Source organism: Phoenix dactylifera, chromosome 12 (genome assembly GCF_009389715.1).
Source record: "Phoenix dactylifera cultivar Barhee BC4 chromosome 12, palm_55x_up_171113_PBpolish2nd_filt_p, whole genome shotgun sequence".
Lineage (NCBI taxonomy): Eukaryota > Viridiplantae > Streptophyta > Magnoliopsida > Arecales > Arecaceae > Phoenix > Phoenix dactylifera.
Window position 1 is genome coordinate 14483169 of NC_052403.1, and position 7045 is coordinate 14490213.

Here is a 7045-nt window from a genome sequence, read left to right on the forward strand (position 1 = left end):
GTTGACACAGAAGAATTGTGGTTTGATGTTCGTGATCAATCTTGTGAGAGTCCGAGCTGTTAGAATTGGAATATGTTCGGCAGCGGATCACGAAATCATGACGATCTTCTTTATCTTATGAATGAAGAGTCTGTTTAGAAATTGTCTGCTCTGCACCCACCCCCGAGTATATGATTCAACAGGAATCACAGGATAGATTGATAGAAACTTTTGGTAAAATACCCATTAATACCTATAAACCGGCAGATAAAATACATCTGTTTTAGGGAGTGGCGCTCCTTATGTCTGAATTGTAGGCCTAGTGTATCTCACTAAATCCATAGAATTTTAGCCAACCCTTAGTTAATGTTAAATAGCCATCAAGGATATCAACAATTAGATTATAAGATAACAGCTACCTGCATCATTCATGCATGCATCAAATATGCTAGACTCAAGTTAAATTATATACAGTTCATTTAGAGTTGGGTGATTCAAAGCTGCACTCCAAATCCTCTTGCAATACTTTAATTATATTATTATCCAGTTTTATTTTACTAGATCCGGCAGGAATGACTTTTTCACATGAAAACTTCTAGTAGAAATTTCAGTCATTCGACGGTTTCTATCATATGTATCGAACGTTCAAGTACCATTTATTTGCAATGCAGAAATCTGCTTTTGGAACCAAGAGATGGGCAGCAGAAAAGCTTTTCATGTCAGACTGGAATCCATGTATGAAATGAAATGAGAAAGCAAAGCTGCATTCACATTGTGAAGATACACAAGTGCAATATAGCCAACTTGCCTTGGTAATTGTTATTTATGCTCAGAGATCTTGGTGAAATACCAAGAGGAAGGTACAAATTAAAGTTTGCACAAGGTTGAATGTCCTAACTGGTGATGCCAAGCATCAGAATACTCGATACCGAGCAATAACAATAGTGATGAAAACAGCAGGGGAAATTTTACAACAAACATATCTTATATATGGTGTTGTTGCAAACTAAAGAGAATTATTGCTCTATCGGCTCTCACACCAAAAACATAGAAGAAAAAGTAATAATAAAATTAGCAATCTTTCCTCACCAGCATGCGAACATATAGAAAATATTTAAAAATAATAATAATAAATGGTTCTCTGTCTGTCATCTCCTCTTCCTTTTATATAAAATGGATCCATAAGGACCACGGGAAATAGGTAGCAGCATCAAGGGAAGCAGCTTTCCTCCAAAGACCTTCTATGTTCTAGCAACCCTAAATGACAAGCACCAAATCCCTCAGGCCCTCATCAGCAGCACTCAACCGCAGCAAAACCACTTCTTCTGCACGCCAGTCATATAATATTTAGTGGAATAAATAAAATCACTGCAAAATATTTCACAAATTAAAAGCAGCAAAAAGATATGTTGATCCCTAGTTAACATAAGTTGACAAAGTACATACATAAAGATTCTCTGTAGGACTAAATGAATCAATCAATGAACTACACTTAAAGGAGCTATCATTAAACATTGAGAGTTTGAGACCATATAGGATCATACACTCTTTCTTGGATATTGGTAGGAGATATCTGGTTTTAAACCACCCATATTATTTCTTTGTGGGGAGCTTGCGACCCCTGGGCGACCACTTGTCTTCCTTTCATCTCGAGCTTTGTTGAATATGAAAGAGAACCCTTCAGCTGAGGCAGGATTGTTCACATCCCACTCTCCAAATTTGGGCAGTGGCCGGCACTTCTCCTGCTAAACTCATATTAGGGAAAAAGAAATTACATATATTGGCATTTATCTCAAGGCTGAAAGCTAGCTATAGCTGCTATACAATCTAATGTGAAACAAGAACTGCAGCCAGGAGAACAGAATATAGATGAAGCAGCTACAGTGACTGCAAGCAAGGCCACAGAAATTTTCTGCAATGCAATTTTATGAGAAACAATGGATGCAAAATAAATTTTAGCTGAGGATGCATACATACTAAAGTACAAGAATAACTAATCAATCCACTTCTGATTGCATCCAAATAATAGTATTCCCGTTTAAGATATTATCACAAATGAGATTACTATTAATAATTTCATAATAGTTCCAAGTACATGCAAGACCCACCCGCACCCCAAATGTCGTGAGGGTGAGCTGAGTCAGAAATCTCTGTATCAAGTTACAGCTATAGAAAAAATACTTTATACTAAGTATGTTACCATCACGCAAAAATGAGTGCTGAACAATCCAAAAACAATAAACTACCTTACAGAGAGAAAAAGTCAAAAGATAGTTGATGATGGGACCATTTAACACTGCATAGGAGCTGACTTGCTACATGCACACAATGGGCAAATTTTCAATGTGACAGGGAATTATCGGTGATCTTTTTCACAATCTCAGAAAACACAACGAAGCGGCAGCCCATTAACTTCCTAGAAAAAAAATTCAAAGTTTTTTCTTTAATTTTTCAGAGGGCATTACCAGAAGTTATTGATGCCTTTCCCATCCCTAAACTACAATGAGTATAAATAATTTGGAAGAATGCAAATACCACTTATAAGCAAGCATAACAAACCTAACAGCTTCAAAACAAGAGACAAACTAACAGGCTTACATTGCATTGTTTGTCTATACAGATTTATGGCCAGGTATCTAAACTTGATTCTAAATAGACATTAGTTCATAGAGTTTTGACTTTCTTTGGCATCATATTAGATAAAATATGAACATGAATTTAAAAAATAATCAAAAAATTAGCTAGTATCTTAGTAGAACTTGTTAAGTACCAAAATGTTACATCAGGCTCTAAAATAACCTCAGCTAAAAAAAATTGGAGAAAAGAGATGTAGAAAGATATTTAGTTTTGAGAGTTGCACATGCAGTTATACCATATAATGAGAGAAAGAGGAAGTTATGTGAACCTGTGTCTGTGCTATTTTGTGCAACTGTTGATAAAAGCATCCTATTTGTGTGGACATAGTTCATAAAAGCATCCTGTGTCTATTGAACAACAGGTAATCCTTAGGTACAACAAAAATATTTCATCACCAGCAGGGCAACATAATATTGTGGAGCCACTAAACAAAATCTCTTTTCACACCATTCCTTGAGAAAAGACAGAACTGTTTTCTCTGGTAAACTTAAGACAGAAATGCTCAGCAAGCCAACAAAAGTTAAATTCATTTCCTACACCAGTCAACTCAGTTAAAACCACCTACATAAATTTTTGACTTCTGTCAGAACTTCTGGTAATGTCAAGAGCTCCAAATTCCTCTTTGGCCTCTTTTTTTTAAAAAAAAACAAGTCATGCATTAGGAGTGCGTCAGAGTTTGTGCTTTCCCTCTTTCTTAAAAGAACAATAGAACAATAAGAGCATATGTTCAAGTGGCAGAAATAGCTAACAGATGTACATGAAGTTGTGGTCCAAAAATGCAGAAGAAAATGGAAAACATATAATTTTGTGTAATTACATATTTCTACTCCATATCTAAAGCTACATAATTTTTCAGAAGTATTGCTTATGGATGTGAACTTTTCAGGGTGAAACAAGTAAATTTTTCTCACTTAGATTTCTCCGGTTCTGCCCAAGCTAATTAATATCCAGTAGATAAATGTCCAAAACAAAATAGCTTCATACATACTGATCATTCACAAGAGGCAACAGAGGCTGTACAAGAAGCAACAAGTATAAGATTCATAAGTTTGACCTTTCTTAGTTTAAAGAAATAAATAAATTCAAAATGAGTAGTCAGTGATGTCGACCATATCCTGATAAAAATTTTATGTCACATTTGGATGCCAAAAGGAGTTGGACAGACAATGACTGATTGAGAAAGAAATCTGAAGATTTATCAGACAAGTAGTGGGGTGATTCTAACAATGCTTGCAGATATTTGGGTAATTTTGCAGAGAAATTATGGATATAGATTTTTAAAGAATTTTCAATAGCCAATTGATTAGTGGTTTCATGTCTCATCATGTGTGGAGGCAACATTACAGCCAAAGAATGAAAGAAGTAACATGAATAGGGTACGAGTTTGTTTTCCAAGCCTTATCATAGTAAACACAAATTTAACTACCAAATGAAGAAAAAAAAAGACACAAGCTTCACATTCTAAAATTAAGAACTATATGAACTGGCCTCTAAATCTCTCATCTAAAACTTCTGCTGTAATTCTCCTGCAATATTTATCCCTCTACCTTTGAAAAGCTACAAGACCCCTTCTTGACAACCCTTATCCTTAGTCTTTGTTTCTCTCAAATTTTCCTTCCTATCAGTTATCTCTAAACCACTTATATAACTTTGTAACCCTATTCAAATCTCTTTGCATCACTAATGTCCATTTTTTTTTTAGGTGCTTAGATGGATTCGTAAACCAACAAAAATGCAGAAACAAAGGAAAAAAAAATTGCATGCAGTGAAGTTCTAGATGAATAGGAACATAAATTTTCCCATATGCACTCAGAAAATGCACACGAGACTATAAGCAAAAGTATGCAATTGGTCTTATCTTCATAACAGCATCAGCTCAGGTTGGTTTATGTCAAGGATGTTACTGTAGTAGATATCATCAACTAAATGGCATACTATAATGCAACAATTTCAAACCAAAAGCACCTTGGCTCTGTATATTTTAAGCTTCAGGAGCATGTTTTCTGCTTGCTTATGATGTACCGATGTTCAATTAATTGGTGCTTACAAGAAGCTTAAAATACAGGCAGCAGAGTGAGGTGATAGTAAAGACTCTTCAGTTTTGGTTTAAAAATGTCACATCGATCATATTCATTTGTGCTTTGCTCATCTAAAAGAAGGGATAACTAGAAAGCAATTTCAAACTTTTTTCTTTTATAAATTTCTATGTTGAACTCAATTACAAATTTTAGAGCTAAGGACAAAAATGTTGATTATAAATCTTGTTAGAAGTTGTGGTCATGAAATGATTTCACAATGATTTGATCAGTCCAATGTACAATTCTGGTAATTTAAAACATTTTAAACATATAATCCTTTCTGAAGGCACTAAAGTATTCCCCTTTTCCCACCCCCTATACCATAAGGTCTTGACATATACAAATAACGTTTAAACAAAAAAATCATATACATGATACATAAGTACATTTTAAAGCATGGATGAGAAACCTATGTTTTGAAAAATGATACATCAGTACATGAGACACTCACCAAAAGAAGCAATCTATCCTTTCTTGGCATTAACGAATGATAACAACACAAATGAGAACGAACCAAAATTTTGAATGTTTTGAAAAATGATAAATGATGTTTGATATAAAAAAAAAAAGATAAATGATGTTTGATATTTATAAAAGAAAAGATAAATGACATTTGGTTACCACCCAAAGTTCAATAAATAACATATATAGGATGATAATATATTCGACAACAATCGACCTAAAACTATAGACTTCAGTACGTTAGCAATAAAATAACATCAAAAATCCAAGAGAACAAATGAAGATAATTTTTCAAATATATATAAGTAAAAGCATATTGAGCTTTCTTAAGCCACTATTCTTCTGTCTCTTCTCCCATTCTCCCAACCATAAATAAATTCCATGCCTAAGAATATAGCCAGAATTCCGATAACAATCCAAACCAGAGCATTTTCCAAGAAAACTCCGCAAGCCTAAATCTCTCACCATGTCAAACTCGTACAAAAAGATCCCACGCACATTTCCCATTCCAATCTTTCTAGTCACAAATCCACCACTGCTTATGGAAATTCCGAGAAGAATAAACAAATAAAAAAAAATCAAACCTCCAATTACCCAATAAATCCATCTCTATATCCATCCAGTTCTTCAACAATCCGGCATTCCCCATGTTCCCCGGCTTCGTAAAAGAAAATCCAACCGGAAAAATGGAAACTTTAATCGATTTAAAGCCTTATTCAAAGAAGAAACATGGAGAAAAGCTACACTGGAGATCAATTTCTAATGAGAGAGAGAGAGAGAGAGAGAGAGAAGAAGGCCTTACCGACGACATGATCGACGACAAGAGACACTCGGAAGCCCAAAAAGATCGAGAGAGAGGGGGGACGAGAACGAGTCTCGGGAGGACGCGAAAACGGGAAAGGAAGGGAGCCGGGGGACAAGAAAACGACGAGACGCCGTCCGCCTTGATGGCCGCGTGGCCGCAGCGGAAAAAACCGTGTCTTTTTATGAGTAATGCTGGAGAAAAACAAATTTTGTTAGGCAAAAAACGGTCGGGAATTTATGTTATTTATGTTATTAGTTTTCCATGTACCAGGAAAAAAAGAAAAATGAAAACAAGGATTAGTTTTCAAACCGGTTGCAGCGATAAGAGGTAATGGACGACCAGATGGAGTTGCCATATTTTTCTTTTCTTTTTTTTTTTCTCTTTTTTTTTTGATAAAAGCGGCTACTTATTTCATATAACTCTTATGTGAGTACACCCTGCTAGATTACGGAAAAGTAAAAAATACAGAGAAGGGACGTCTAATGCGAACGTCCAAAGAAAATCTCCGGAATGCCGAGCAACAAAGGAGGCGACCCAGTCTGCTGCCCTATTCGTTTCCCCAAACACGTGTACCACCTGAACATTGCCGATCAACTGAGCCATCATGCGAGTCTCCCGAATGAGGGGATGACCATCCCCATACCGATCCGTCCCCCGGAGCCAATCGATAACCACAGATGAGTCTTCCTCGAGGTAGACCCGCTCCACGCCAAGTATCTGCCTTGTATAAGATATACCCTCCCAAGCTGCCCGCAGCTCTGCCCCGACCACTGTAAGTCCTAGCGTGTGCCGCCCTCCTGCAGCAATCATCCTACTAAGGTGGTCCCTGATCACAAATCCAACCCCTCTAGTCACACCATCCACTGACCGACTGCCGTCGAAGTTTACTTTGAGATAGCCAAGAGATGGGGGTACCCAAGAAACAAAGGCAAACCGAGGTGCTGAAGCAGCGTGAGGAGTACCCCAGATGTCCCTAGCTATCCTAGAAGAAAACCCGATGGTAGCCGCAATAACCTTCCTCGCGTATAGCGTCGCTCTGTCTACCACCATCCTCGAAGACGACCTCCTCCCTTCAAACAGACTG